Source organism: Ambystoma mexicanum, chromosome 1p, assembly GCF_040938575.1.
Source record: "Ambystoma mexicanum isolate Mex_15411 chromosome 1p, UKY_AmexF1_1, whole genome shotgun sequence".
NCBI classification, from domain to species: Eukaryota; Metazoa; Chordata; class Amphibia; order Caudata; family Ambystomatidae; genus Ambystoma; species Ambystoma mexicanum.
Window position 1 is genome coordinate 246545584 of NC_090921.1, and position 15994 is coordinate 246561577.

The following is a 15994-nucleotide window of genomic DNA, read 5'->3' on the forward strand; positions in this document are numbered from 1 at the left end:
AACCGCTCAGAGCCCTCACCAAGCTAAACACAGAGTTTGTCTGGTCACCTAAATGCCAAGAGGCCTTCCAAAGAATCAAGGACTGCATCTCCGACGCCCGAAACATGGCATACTTTGACCCAAAGAAAACCACGGAACTCATCGTTGATGCCAGTCCCGTCGGCCTAGGTGCCATTCTCACGCAACTGGACGACAGAGAAGGAAGTGGGAAGCACATAGTATCCTACGCCAGTCGAAGCCTCTCCAAAACTGAGCAAGCCTACTCTCAGGCAGAGAAGGAAGGACTAGCGGTCGTCTGGGCCTGCGAGCACTTTCACCTCTTCCTCTATGGAAAGCCTTTTGTAGTAGTAACAGACCACCAGGCACTCATATTCATCTATGGCAACCCCCAGGCGAAGATGCCACCAAGACTGCAGTTGCAGGGCTATCAGTTTACCATCACACACAGGCCAGGGAAAGAACAGAACCCTGCAGATTTTCTCTCCCGTCATCCAATAGAAAAGTGCGGTCCAGAACCGTCCATAGCTGATCAATACATAAGGTACGTCATCCACAGCAGCACACCACAAGGGCTTGACATGGAGCAGATAGCACGTGAATCGAATACTGACCAAGGAATTCAAGTTATACTAAGATGCCTAGAAACAGGGCGGTGGAAGCATGCAAAGCAGATCCGTGAAACAATGAATGGTGACACGAGACAAGACGTCGCGTGCCTCTTAGCCGTAAAAGAAGAATTTGCAAAGTCGGAGGAATGACTACTGTTAAAAGGAACCAAGCTCGTAATCCCGCGAAGCTTGCAACAGAAAGTGCTAGAACTAGCACACGAAGGACACAGGGGCACTGTATCCACAAAAAGGATGCTAAAACAGAGACTATGGATCCCCCATCTAGACACTTCAGTAGAAGAACTACTGCAGAACTGCCCAGCGTGTGCACTTGTGAAGCCGCATTCATTACCTGAACCCCTAAGCATGACAGCGCTGCCCAAAGGTACGTGGGAGGAAATAGCCATCGACCATTTTGGGCCCATGGAAGGGGGTGAATACATACTGGTAGCTGTGGACGAATATTCAAGATACCCCGACTTGCAAATAGTTCCATCCACCTCCGCATATCACACCATCCAGCCTTTGATCGGATGTTTGCAAACTACGGAATACCCAAGATAGTCAAGTCTGACAACGGACCTCCATTCACTGGACAAGATTTCCAAAGATTCGCCGAATATATGGGTTTTCGCCACAGAAAGGTGACACCCTTATGTCCACAGGCCAACAAAACAGTAGAATGCTTCATGAGTAACATCAAACGCACGACACAAATCGCGCTCCTCATCGGAGAACCTGTCGAGAAGCTACTATACCAACTCATGCGGGACTACAGAAACACCCCACACAGCACCACTGGGAAGTCACCATCCGAGGTAATGTTTGGGCGAACCATCAGAACGCGGCTGCCACATGTGGCCGCTGAGGAAGATCAGTACGAGAACGACACTGAAATGAGAGAGAAAGACACGCTCACGAAAGAGAACATGAAGAGAGCTGCCGATGCAACTCGCAGAGCCAAGAGAAGTGACCTGGCACCAGGGGACCTGGTAGTGGTCCGACAACCTCAACAGCGCAAAAATGTAGCTCCATTTTATGAAGAACCACTCGTCATCATCAAGAAAAAGGGATCACTCATCACCGCAGAAGGAGACCGCAGGGTCATAACAAGAAACTCATCTCACTTCAGAAGGATGCCTGATACCACAGGTTCAGGCAACACAAACATGAGTGACACGTCATCGCAATGGGACGCTCCCTATGAAGGAGACAGCGAAGCCTCTGAGGGCGACACAGCGCCAGAAGCACGAACAGACCTATCGGCGAAAGTGGATTGTCGACCACAGAGAACAAGAAAGAAACCACATCGCCTCATGGAAGAAATGAATTCAATGCACAACTAAATGTTTAGTAAGGGGAGGGTGTGGTGTCGCCAGTGTTTGTGTTCCGACGACGAGTCCTCTGTTTATTACCATTAGTCAGTGGGCTGCGACCCACGTGTAGGAAGGGGCGGAGGTACCGCCAGAAAGTTAGTTCGAGGCTGACGGTTATGAAGTAAAGAAGTGTTGCACCCCAGCTCCTGTGTCGGTGTATCATTGCATGAATGAGGGTAGCTGACTAGCAGCGCGAGGAGGTCCACTTGCGAGATACTACACTATTATTTAATAAATACATATTCTCTCTGTACTCTGGCTTGGTTCTTGGCTTATCTGTGGTACAGGGATAGGGATCTACGTGACTTTATATGAGCCATAGACAGGGCTAGACTGAATCAGACAAATGATATATTGTGTGGCGTTTTAATGGGGGGATGAACTTCCCATGTTATGGGTAGTATCTAAATATATTGTTATATTAGGGGCATGGCCTAAGTGTGTGTGTTCTTGGGCCACTCCCCTAATAAGATCCCCCTCGCGTAAGGAGGGGCTAGTGAAAGCAGGGGAGCTGGGGCACACTGTCATTATTACCTTTGGTGCACCCAATACCTCGTTATAAAGAAAAGGAAATGTGTGACACCAATGAAGTTCAGCTCGCCGATGCAGCAGAATGTCCTTTCATTCAAAACCACGGGCTCCTTGAGGGAAAGGTCTGTCTTCTACGTGATGACTGTATTCAGAAACAGGAGGAGTGCTGGAGGGCCCGGCTCTCCTACTGTTTCTGAGTAAAGAGTCATCACGCAGCAAAAGGGCTTTCAGGCTGCGTGATGTCTTAACTCAGAAACAATAGGAGAGCCAGGTCTTCCAGCCCTCCTCCTGTTTCTGAGTACACAGGTTGTCTTTAGGTGTCACTACTTCAGTTTAGAAAAAAAGAAAAGGCGATGCTTCTAAACCAAAGTGCTGGCAACTGCAGGCAGCCCCTGTAACCGTGCAGCGATTCGGCTGCACAGGCTGCCTGAGGTATCAGTGTGGCTGGTGCTAGTCGGAGGGTGGGCCCCATCAAGGCCATGGCTAGGGAGCCCTTTCTGGAGACAGGAAGTCGGCGACCACTTAAAGCGTTGATTGTTAGACATTGTGTTGCACAATGAATGCTGATACTTTAAACTTTACATGCACAACACGTGCAATACCAAACTTTTAGGTTTTCAAATTCTTCTCCCCCTATCCCTAGCTTCTTCCTAAAACCCGATCCCAGACACTCTCTTCCGGCTGCATTTTTCTGCTGTTTCAGTGACAGTAAGGACTCCATTTTTTTCTCTGCATTTTGTAATATAATTGCAAGTAGGTGGGGGAGAATGAATAGACCGTGGCGAGACGATTCATCTACCTTGGTACCACCTCCCCTATTTTATCTTTCTCTCCCACTGTTTATCAGCTCTCCTCACATTTTATGCGTCTCCCAGCATCTCGTGTCCTAGTTTGTCATTTTACACTTTAATTCCGCTAATAACCTTCCTCCCTATCTTTCTGTTCCAATCTAAAGCTCCCCTCCTGCCCCGTCTTTTCGCTACCTCATCATATGGCTCTAATGGGCTTGTTTTCCTCTTCAAATCCAATGTAGTGCTTTAACGATAAGTTTTACTTTGCCAGTTATAGGGTCGAGCCATGAAAAGCGCTATATTTATACTCCAATCACTATGCGATGTTTGCTGTTTAGAAAATCGCTCCTTTAATAGTAAGGAAGTGAAAGATGTTTGATACGATATACTTCGTAGAGACGCAGGATTAGTTTACAGAGCTTCGTGTATTAACAAACTCACACCATTGATTTTATTTTTTAAATAAGACTTCATATTCCTAAATTCTCTCGTCGAGCTAGCAGGGACTGAATGACACTCATTTTATGGCTGAGTCAAGCTGGTGCCGTCACATGCCCCTGGGTAGGAAAACAGTCGTATTCCAGATGCCGTGTTTTTTTTTTTTTTTTTGTACTTGGCTTGCCTCTTTAAATTGCAATCAGTTTTTAACAATTCCGATCCTGTTTTAGTTGACATATTGGACATTTGAAAACATCTCTGAGTACATAAAAGTACACGCTGTGAGCAGGATTCGAACCTGCGAGGGGAAACCCCATTGGATTTCGAGTCCAACGCCTTAACCACTCGGCCATCACAGCTGCGTTTTTGCCTAAGGTACGACCTTGTTCCAAATAAAAAAATAATACCAGGTTTGCTTGCCATGTGTTCAGATTACATGGTATCGCAGCCCTCTCTATATATAAAATGTTATAACATGCATTTATTGGAAACGTGTAGTTCAAAGAGTTCATTTGTTTTCACAGAAGGAGCTAATTTTTCCACCCCCCCACCCACATAGCATATATATCAAATGTTCCCTTGGCGTGCATGGAGTCCCAACAAGTTTGAGTTTTCAGATTTACTTTTTTTGAACATGTCAGGTGAACGAGCCTCGATTGACAAAGAAACAACATTGAACTATTTAAGGCTAGTCTGGGCTGTCTTGGAATAAGTCATATCTTAGCTTGCATTGGTATTTCTTCCACAACCTATTCCACCCCCGGTGTGCAAAGCGACCAGTACCAAGTCCTAACACCCACGCCAAACCATAAACTGGTTGCACTATCCATGCAAGGGTGTACCATCAGACGCTTACAGTGTTTGGGAGTCATTTAGTACATTTGTGCATGCCTCTAAAGAGATGCCACCCTTAGTCTACTTCCCCTCTGTGATGAAATGACTACTGCTTGGCAGGAATACAAGGATAAGTAGTGGGCAAAACACATTTCACTGCAAATAGGTGCAGGGGAGAACCCTTGCAACCCCCTCTCAGATCCCTCCACCTTAATTAATATCCAACTATATTGTGGCGAAAATGTGTTAAAAAAATCTTAATGGGCTTTGACGAAATATTCTGCGATGTAATGGTAGAATACAGCTAAACTGCCTATTCAAGTAATACTAAGATGCCTAGAAACAGGGCGGTGGAAGCATGCAAAGCAGATCCGTGAAACAATGAATGGTGACACGAGACAAGACGTCGCGTGCCTCTTAGCCGTAAAAGAAGAACTTGCGAAGTCGGAGGAATGACTACTGTTAAAAGGAACCAAGCTCGTAATCCTGCGAAGCTTGCGACAGAAAGTGCTAGAACTAGCACACGAAGGACACAGGGGCATTGTATCCACTAAAAGGATGCTAAAACAGAGACTATGGATCCCCCATCTAGACACCTCAGTAGAAGAACTACTGCAGAACTGCACAGCGTGTGCACTTGTGAAGCCGCATTCATCACCTGAACCCCTAAGCATGACAGCGCTGCCTGAAGGTACGTGGGAGGAAATAGCCATCGACCATTTTGGGCCCATGGAAGGGGGTGAATACATACTGGTAGCTGTGGACGAATATTCAAGATACGCCGACTTGCAAATAGTTCCATCCACCTCCGCACATCACACAATCCCAGCCTTTGATCGGATGTTTGCAACCTACGGAATACCCAAGATAGTCAAGTCTGACAACGGACCTCCATTCACTGGACAAGATTTCCAAAGATTCGCCGAATATATGGGTTTTCGCCACAGAAAGGTGAAACCCTTATGGCCACAGGCCAACAAAACAGTAGAATGCTTCATGAGTAACATCAAACGCACGACACAAATCGCGCTCCTCATCGGAGAACCTGTCGAGAAGCTACTATACCAGCTCATGCGGGACTACAGAAACACCCCACACAGCACCACTGGGAAGTCACCATCCGAGGTAATGTTTGGGCGAACCATCAGAACGCGGCTGCCACATGTGGCCGCTGAGGAAGATCAGTACGAGAACGACACTGAAATGAGAGAGAAAGACACGCTCACGAAAGAGAACATGAAGAGAGCTGCCGATGCAACTCGCAGAGCCAAGAGAAGTGACCTGGCACCAGGAGACCTGGTAGTGGTCCGACAACCTCAACAGCGCAAAAATGTAGCTCCATTTAATGAAGAACCACTCGTCATCATCAAGAAAAAGGGATCACTCATCACCGCAGAAGGAGACCGCAGGGTCATAACAAGAAACTCATCTCACTTCAGAAGGATGCCTGATACCACAGGTTCAGGCAACACAAACATGAGTGACACGTCATCGCAATGGGACGCTCCCTATGAAGTTGACAGCGAAGCCTCTGCGGGCGAAACAGCGCCAGAAGCACGAACAGACCTATCGGCAAAAGTGGATTGTCGACCACAGAGAACAAGAAAGAAACCACATCGCCTCATGGAAGAAATGAATTCAATGCACAACTAAATGTTTAGTAAGGGGAGGGTGTGGTGTCGCCAGTGTTTGTGTTCCGACGACGAGTCCTCTGTTTATTACCATTAGTCAGTGGGCTGCGACCCACGTGTAGGAAGGGGCGGAGCTACCGCCAGAAAGTTAGTTCGAGGCTTACGGTTATGAAGTAAAGAAGTGTTGCACCCCAGCTCCTGTGTCGGTGTATCCTTGCATGAATGAGGGTAGCTGACTAGCAGCGCGAGGAGGTCCACTTGCGAGATACTACACTATTATTTAATAAATACATATTCTCTCTGTACTCTGGCTTGGTTCTTGGCTTATCTGTGGTACAGGGATAGGGATCTACGTGACTTTATATGAGCCATAGACAGGGCTAGACTGAATCAGACAAATGATATATTGTGTGGCGTTTTAATGGGGGGATGAACTTCCCATGTTATGGGTAGTATCTAAATATATTGTTATATTAGGGGCATGGCCTAAGTGTGTGTGTACTTGGGCCACTCCCCTAATAAGATCCCCCTCGCCTAAGGAGGGCCTAGTGAAAGCAGGGGAGCTGGGGCACACTGTCATTATTACCTTTGGTGCACCCAATACCTCGTTATAAAGAAAAGGAAATGTGTGACACCAATGAAGTTCAGCTCGCTGATGCAGCAGAATGTCCTTTCATTCAAAACCACGGGCTCCTTGAGGGAAAGGTCTGTCTTCTACGCGATGACTGTACTCAGAAACAGGAGGAGTGCTGGAGGGCCCGGTTCTCCTACTGTTTCTGAGTAAAGATTCATCACGCAGCATAAGGGCTTTCAGGCTGCGTGATGTCTTAACTCAGAAACAATAGGAGAGCCAGGTCATCCAGCCCTCCTCCTGTTTCTGAGTACACAGGTTGTCTTTAGGTGTCACTACTTCAGTTTAGAAAAAAAGAAAAGGCGATGCTTCTAAACCAAAGTGCTGGCAACTGCAGGCAGCCCCTGTAACCGTGCAGCGATTCGGCTGCACAGGCTGCCTGAGGTATCAGTGTGGCTGGTGCTAGTCGGAGGGTGGGCCCCATCAAGGCCATGGCTAGGGAGCCCTTTCTGGAGACAGGAAGTCGGCGACCACTTAAAGCGTTGATTGTTAGACATTGTGTTGCACAATGAATGCTGATACTTTAAACTTTACATGCACAACACGTGCAATACCAAACTTTTAGGTTTTCAAATTCTTCTCCCCCTATCCCTAGCTTCTTCCTAAAACCCGATCCCAGACACTCTCTTCCGGCTGCATTTTTCTGCTGTTTCTGTGACAGTAAGGACTCCATTTTTTTCTCAGCATTTTGTAATATAATTGCAAGTAGGTGGGGGAGAATGAATAGACCGTGGCGAGACGATTCATCTACCTTGGTACCACCTCCCCTATTTTATCTTTCTCTCCCACTGTTTATCAGCTCTCCTCGCATTTTATGCGTCTCCCAGCCTCTCGTGTCCTAGTTTGTCATTTTACACTTTAATTCCGCTAATAACCTTCCTCCCTATCTTTCTGTTCCAATCTAACGCTCGCCTCCTGCCCCGTCTTTTCGCTACCTCATCATATGGCTCTAATGGGCTTGTTTTCCTCTTCAAATCCAATGTAGTGCTTTAACGATAAGTTTTACTTTGCCAGTTATAGGGTCGAGCCTTGAAAAGCGCTATATTTATACTCCAATCACTATGCGATGTTTGCTGTTTAGAAAATCGCTCCTTTAATAGTAAGGAAGTGAAAGATGTTTGATACGATATACTTCGTAGAGACGCAGGATTAGTTTACAGAGCTTCGTGTATTAACAAACTCACACCATTGATTTTATTTTTTAAATAAGACTTCATATTCCTAAATTCTCTCGTCGAGGTAGCAGGGACTGAATGACACTCATTTTATGGCTGAGTCAAGCTGGTGCCGTCACATGCCCCTGGGTAGGAAAACAGTCGTATTCCAGATGCCGTGTTTTTTTTTTTTTTTTGTACTTGGCTTGCCTCTTTAAATTGCAATCAGTTTTTAACAATTCCGATCCTGTTTTAGTTGACATATTGGACATTTGAAAACATCTCTGAGTACATAAAAGTACACGCTGTGAGCAGGATTCGAACCTGCGAGGGGAAACCCCATTGGATTTCGAGTCCAACGCCTTAACCACTCGGCCATCACAGCTGCGTTTTTGCTTAAGGTACGACCTTGTTCCAAATAAAAAAAAGTAATACTAGGTGTGCTTGCCATGTGTTCAGATTACATGGTATCGCAGCCCTCTCTATATATAAAATGTTATAACATGCATTTATTGGAAACGTGTAGTTCAAAGAGTTCATTTGTTTTCACAGAAGGAGCTAAGTTTTCCACCCCCCCACCCACATAGCATATATATCAAATGTTCCCTTGGCGTGCATGGAGTCCCAACAAGTTTGAGTTTTCAGATTTACTTTTTTTGAACATGTTGTCAGGTGAACGAGCCTCGATTGACAAAGAAACAACATTGAACTATTTAAGGCTAGTCTGGGCTGTCTTGGAATAAGTCATATCTTAGCCTGCATTGGTATTTCTTCCACAACCCATTCCACCCCCGGTGTGCAAAGCGACCAGTACCAAGTCCTAACACCCACACCAAACCATAAACTGGTTGCACTATCCATGCAAGGGTGTACCATCAGACGCTTACAGTGTTTGGGAGTCATTTAGTACATTTGTGCATGCCTCTAAAGAGATGCCACCCTTAGTCTACTTCCCCTCTGTGATGAAATGACTACTGCTTGGCAGGAATACAAGGATAAGTAGTGGGTAAAACACATTTCACTGCAAATAGGTGCAGTGGAGAACCCTTGCAACCACCTCTCAGATCCCTCCATCTTAATTAATATCCAACTATATTGTGGCGAAAATGTGTTAAAAAATCGTAATGGGCTTTGACGAAATATTCTGCGATGTAATGGTAGAATACAGCTAAACTGCATATTCAAGTAATACTAAGATGCCTAGAAACAGGGCGGTGGAAGCATGCAAAGCAGATCCGTGAAACAATGAATGGTGACACGAGACAAGACGTCGCGTGCCTCTTAGCCGTAAAAGAAGAACTTGCGAAGTCGGAGGAATGACTACTGTTAAAAGGAACCAAGCTCGTAATCCCGCGAAGCTTGCGAAAGAAAGTGCTAGAACTAGCACACGAAGGACACAGGGGCATTGTATCCACAAAAAGGATGCTAAAACAGCGACTATGGATCCCCCATCTAGACACCTCAGTAGAAGAACTACTGCAGAACTGCCCAGCGTGTGCACTTGTGAAGCCGCATTCATCACCTGAACCCCTAAGCATGACAGCGCTGCCCGAAGGTACGTGTGAGGAAATAGCCATCGACCATTTTGGGCCCATGGAAGGGGGTGAATACATACTGGTAGCTGTGGACGAATATTCAAGATACTCCGACTTGCAAATAGTTCCAACCACCTCCGCACATCACACCATCCCAGCCTTTGATTGGATGTTTGCTCACCTTACTACAAATCAACAGTGATCCCAATCATAAAAGTGAGAATGGAACAGTAAAGAGATATACCTCTTTTGTTTTTTGTGGTAACATAAAAGATAAGAGGGGTGTAAATATGATAACAGTAGTAACCAAAACAGCAATAGTACAATAGTCCTACATAAAGGAATGTCCAATCTAGGTTCTATAAAACATATATGTTCTTTGATTGAGCTCACCAATATGCAATATAACGTTCTAAAAAACACTAACAAAACCCACCTCTGCGAGAAAGAACACAGAATATGCAGAATGTAGATGTAGCAAGCACTCTGGATAATGTTGCAGGGGTGAAAGGCAAGAAGTTGCAACATAGTAACTTAAAAGGATATGTCTTTGTAGAAAAAGGTGCAGATGGGTGGCTTATCAGTCTTTGGTGTCCCAAAAGTGGCCTCACAAAAGTACCTTAAACTCTTCCTAGGTGGTTTGGTAGTGTCCAACTAGGCTTGAGGATGCTACCGATGCAGGTCAAACCAGGTTGGATGAAGCAAGTCTTGTTTGGAAGTCAATTTGAAACTGAGTTCCATGCTGTTCGAAGGCAGCATTTGACTGGTGCAGTTCAGTGACGTTATCAAGGTAGGTCCAAAGGTTGAGCAGGTTCAATACAATGGTTACTGCTTGGTCGAATTGATGAATGACACGATGCTTCTAGCGGTTCAGGTCGATGTCCAGGGCCATTCGATCTGTGTCCTTTGTGGTTCAATATGTTTTTCATACAGGCAGAAGTTCGAAGTTGTCCTCAGTGGCAAGCTGGTGTTCAAGTGGAATAGATGGCATCCTCTGCTGGTACGATGTGGCTTTGGGCCGGTTTGATGAATATTACAACAGCGGGTCAAATAGCGTGTGAACGGCAAATCCGTAGGTCCTTATGGCTGGGAGTTTCTGGGACTGGAGAGATGTCACTAATCCTCTCAAGGGAACACAGTCTTCTGCCGGCTGAGCAGAATCAACATTACCTTTCCATATAGAGATGTATTTACAATAAAGCTGACTAGGCCCGGGCACAGTGGCATAACACACAATTTGGAGGCCTGCCAGCCATGATGAGGTGGCCCCCCAACTCGGCAACAAATCACGAGTTGCGCCACACCCTGGTCTCCCACAAACGTGCTGCTGAAGGGGTATGCCTCACACTGCACTAGGAGAAAGATATAAATGTGTTTTAATGCAATATACAGCACACTTTCTGAGAATAATTCTCTAAAAAGCCAGAGTGTTTGCAGTTGTTGTGTAGGTTAACACAAATCCAATACATGCAAGTCACCAACAGTGCACAGCAACATTAACGCTTTGCTATTAAAAATGCCATGACACAATGAAAACATTTCCAACTGGCCAATCCTGTTGCAGTGTCTATCTCTCCTGTTACCTCCCAGGCCTGGTATGGATCTGTCCTCTCACTTCGCTGCTAAAACTCGTGACATCAGTCCTCTAGCTCCTTTTCCTTTCCCTTTTCCTCTCTCGGCACCCCTTTGGCCATCTCTCCCTTTCCTCCTCCTTTCTCCTCTTTGTCTCTGACAACACCTCACAAGGTTTCTAGACAAGTCCGATCTATGAAAGTGTCATCCAAATAGGTTCTCCCCTGCTCCTCCCGAACCATCAAGGACCATATTGACACCCTCGCTCCAGCCATGGCCAATTTCTGTAATCACTTTTTCGCCAGTGCAAATTTCCCCTCACCCCTTAAGCACTCCATTGTGCACCCACTCCTCAAGAAGCCGTCTGCCGATCCTATCTGTTTGGCAAACTATCGCCCAATCTCCATCACCCCCTTCCGGGGCAAACATGGAAAAGATGGCCATCTCCCAGCTTTTTCTCCACACTAAATCTGTTGGTTGTTTCCATGATCATCAGTCTGGCTTCAGAGCTGCCGGAGGCATGAAAACTGCTCTCCAGAACTCCCGTGAAGATATGCTCTCTAACATTAATTCCAGCATTCCTTCCGTCCTCATCCTCCTTGATCTTTCCTGCTTTCAACATGGGCAACTATGACATCCTGATTAATCGACTCTGTGAGAACCTTGGCATCCAGTATCAGGCCCTGGAGTGGCTGACCGCCTTTCTCTTGGAAAGCCTTCCCACCCCCCCAGTCCAACGTTGTCCCTTTCTCTCCACCACCTCTCTCTCTACCTGTGGCGTTCCCCAGGAATCTCTCCTCTCACCCTGGTTTTTCAACCTCTACTTGGCCCCTTTGGCCCACCTGATCTCTACCTTCTCCTCTAACTTTCAGTGTTATGCGGATGACACTCAGCTTTCCTTCCGGCTCCCCTCAGCCTTCTCTCCTCTGTGGCTCATTCCTAACTGCCTATCCGCGATTCAGTATTGGTGCGCCTCCAACGATCTCTGCCTTAATGCCAATAAGACATAGATCCTTCTCATTGGGACACCTGCCCCTGCTTTCCCTCTCTCACTCTGGCCGCCGGCCTTGGGCCCTCTTCCTTCGCCTTCCTGCGAGGCAAAAAACATTGGTGTAATCTTCGACTCTACTTTCTCTTTCTCTCCTCACATCTCAGACGATACCAAGAGGTCCCACTACCAGCTGCACCTTCTCAAAGGGACTCTTTGCTTTCTCACTTCCCCCAGAAGCTCACTATCTCCAGAGCCCTGGTTCTCTCTAGGCTGGCCTACTGCGACAGCCTCTTTCTCAATCTGCCTTCCTCTACTCTCCACCCTATGCAACTAATCCAGAACAGAACTGTGAGACTTATACTTGGCCTCAAGCCCAGGGACTGTATCTCTCCAGCCCTGAAATCTCTCCACTGGCTCCCGGTTTCTGCAATGAACAAGTTGAAGACCCTTTGCATTGTCCACAAGGCTTTCTGGGGTCGAGGCCCTCACTACATCCAACACTCTCTTCCAAAATACCTTCCCTCTCAAGCTCTTCGCTCAGCTACATATTATTTATTTATTTATTAAATGTATATAGCGCGCAGGCAGCCCAGGGGCATTGTGGCACTGTTACTTGCAAGGAAGACTTAGTTACAATGTGTGCAGGTTGTGCCTTGGGTTACAGTGAGGCAATGACCTGTGATCAGATATACCACATAATACATCATACAATACAATTATGAGGGCTAGGCCATGTAATTGTTAGATGAACAGGGTCGTTTTCAGGGTTTTCCGAAAGGCGGTCAGTGAGGGTTCAGAGCGCAGGGAGCTAGGGAGGGTGTTCCAGTGTACGGCAGCGAGGTACGGGAAACTGGAGCCCCCTGCTCTGGTCCTTTTTACCCTGGGTACTGAGAGCATGCTGGCATAGGGTGATCTTGTGGGTCTTGTGGAGGAGACCAGGTGGATCCTCTGGGAAAGGTACATTGGGGCGGCAAGATGGACACATTTGTGGGTGATGCTTAGAGCCTTGAATAAGATCCTCTCCTTTATGGGGAGCCAGTGGGAAGCTTTTCTGGCAGCGGTGATGTGCTCTCTCTTGGCGATGCCTTGTGCAGCGCGTAGGGCACTGTTCTGTATTACTTGGAGCTTCTCAAGATTTTTGTTGGAGGTCCCAAGGAAAAGAATATTGCAGTAATCAAGTCGCGAGCCGGTTATGGCCCTGGCTATGTTAGTGCAAGTGTCTTTTGACAGATAAGGTCTGATTGCGTTAAGGAGTTTTGCATGGTAAGCGGCCGAGGAGGCAATGGCGTTTACTTGTCTGGTCATGGATAGATTGGAGTCTAGGTAGACGCCTAGTGTTTTTACCGTGTCAAGTACTGGGATCGTGATTGAGTCAATGGTGAAATGGCTGAACTGAGCATCAAGTTTCTTGATGGTGTCAGGGGAGCCTACGAGTAGGAGCTCAGTTTTGTCGGAGTTCAGGCAGAGGCCGTTGATAGCCATCCACATTTGAATTGTGTTGTAGATGTTGTTGAGGGTAGCAGAGTCCGTGTCATAGTCGCCTGTCAGAGTGAGAAGGATCTGTGTGTCGTCGGCGTAGTTGGTGTAAGAGATGCCCATGGCGTCAAGGATGAGGAAGAGGGGGCGGGTGAAGATGTTGTAGAGGGTGGGGGAGAGGCAGGAGCCTTGGGGCACCCCACATAGCATGATAGAGGGTGATGCAGTGGCTAGGTCAGAGAAGACCTGCATGGTCCTGCCTTGGAGGAAGGAGGTGATCCATGTAATGGCTTCTTGAGAGAAGTTGGCTGTGGAGGAGAGGTGGTGGCAGAGGATGTCGTGGTCTACAAGATCAAAAGCTGCCGACAGATCCAGGAGTAGGAGCAAGACAGGTTTGCCTTGGTCCCTTGCGTCGTCCATTTGGTTTTTTAGGTCGAGTAGGGCGGTCTCTGTCCCATGCCTAGGGCGAAAGCCGGATTGTCTCAGTCCAAGGAGGTTCTGTTCTTCGAGGAAGTGCTGGACTTGCAGGTAGGCTGCTTTGTCTAGAATCTTGAGGAGGAAAGGGACAGTGGTGAATGGGGCGGTAGTTATTAGGGGAGGTGGGGTCAAGTGGGGGTTTCTTTATGAGGGGTCGGACCCATGCTTCCTTTAGGCAGGCGGGGACTCTCCCTGTGGTGAGAGATGCGTTGACGAAGGCTGTTAGAAAAGGGGCCAAGGTGTCTGCGCAGTCTTTGATGATGGAGGCAGGACAGGGGTCGCCTTTGCAATTGGAGGGTTTTATGTTTTTCATAATGTTGATCATGTCGTTTTCTTGGATGGTTTTAAACGAGAAGGTGGGTGGGGCCTCAGTGGGTGATGGGGGCAGTGGTGGTTGGGAGGGTGTAGTGTGGGTGGAGAGGGTTAGTTTGGTGTTCAAGATTTTGGCTTGGAGAGAGCTGATCTTATTGCGCATGGCTGTTTGGATGTTGTCACACCATTCTTTGTCCTTAGTGAAGTTTTGGGGGGTGGGTGTGGGGTTCTCAAGTTCCCTGAAAATGGCGAACATTTCCTTGGTGTTCGACTTGGCCTCAGTAATTCTCTCTTCGAAGGATTTGGCTTTGGCTTTAATGATGGCTTTCTTGTAATTAATTGCAAGGGATTTGAAGTTGAGTTTGTCTTTCTCATCCCGTGATGTTTGCCAAAGAGCTAATGCTGCCCGTTTGTCGGAGCGTAGTTTTAGAAGGTCTTGGGTGAACCACGCATTAGCGTGTCTAGTGGGTTTGGATTTCCGAGGTTTAAGTGGGGCGATGGTATTGATTGCTGCTGTGATGGCCGTATCATAATTTTTTGCCAGAGTTTCTGGGTCGTTGGAGAATGGGGCTGTGAAGGCAGGTCCCTGTAAGAAGGGTAGGAGTCTTTCTTTGGTCAGTTGACGGGCACTCCTTGTAAGGGCAGGAGGCAAGGGAGGAGGGGGGTGGGATGTGGTTGTAGTGGTGGGGATGTTAAAGGTGATGGTGTGGTGGTCGGACCATGGGGTGGGGGTGTTGCCCGTGACTGTGATGGGGCAATTGTGGTGGGCGATCCAGTCTAGTGATCTGCCTAGGGCGTGTGTAGGGTTATTGATGGTGTTGACGAATCCTAGGGTGGCTAGAGCTGTGTCAAGTGCTTTGGCTGTAGGGTCTTTGGCGTCATTCAGGCCAAGGTTGATGTCTCCAAGGAGAATGGCTTTGGATGACTTTTTGAGGTTGTCCGCCAGGAGGTTGGTGATGGAGGCCTGGAAGTCTCCTAGGGGGCCTGGTGGTCGATAGATGAGGTGTAGGGTGATGGTGCTTCATGTAGCCAAGTTTCGGTGACCATTAGAAGATCTAGATCTAGGGTGGTAATAAGGTCGTGGATGTCTAGTGCATGCGCATTGATGGAGCGGGCGTTGATGAGGGCACATTTGAGGTGCGGTTCAGGGGTGACATTGATGGTCGAGGGTGGCATATCCGAACCGGTGGGAGGCATGTTTTCTGGGGTCATAGACACAGATAAAGTGGCATTTGCATCATTAGGTAGCAAGGCAGTGGTAGAAGAATTGCAAATAGCGGTAATTTCATTCAAACCAGTGGGGGGCATGTTTTCTGGGGTCATAGACACAGATAAAGTGGCATTTACATCATTAGGTAGCAAGGCAGTGGTAGACGAATTGCAAATAGCGGTAATTTCATTCAAACCAGTGGGGGGCATGTTTTCTGGGGTCATAGACACAGATAAAGTGGCATTTGCATCATTAGGTAGCAAGGCAGTGGTAGAAGAATTGCAAATAGCGGTAATTTCATTCAAACCAGTGGGGGGCATGTTTTCTGGGGTCATAGACACAGATAAAGTGGCATTTGCATCATTAGGTAGCAAGGCAGTGGTAGAAGAATTGCAAATAGCGGTAATTTCATTCAAACCAGTGGGGG

The 15994-nt window shown here is 47.2% G+C and overlaps 2 non-coding genes across 2 annotated transcripts; both read right to left on the reverse strand.

The window, feature by feature from the left end:
* Positions 1 to 4021: 4021 nt before the first annotated feature.
* On the reverse strand, positions 4022 to 4103 carry TRNAS-CGA (transfer RNA serine (anticodon CGA)). Its single transcript has one exon. It is a non-coding gene; the product is annotated as a tRNA-Ser (tRNA).
* A 4194-nt stretch (positions 4104 to 8297) lies between these two features.
* On the reverse strand, positions 8298 to 8379 carry TRNAS-CGA (transfer RNA serine (anticodon CGA)). Its single transcript has one exon. It is a non-coding gene; the product is annotated as a tRNA-Ser (tRNA).
* Positions 8380 to 15994: the final 7615 nt, after the last annotated feature.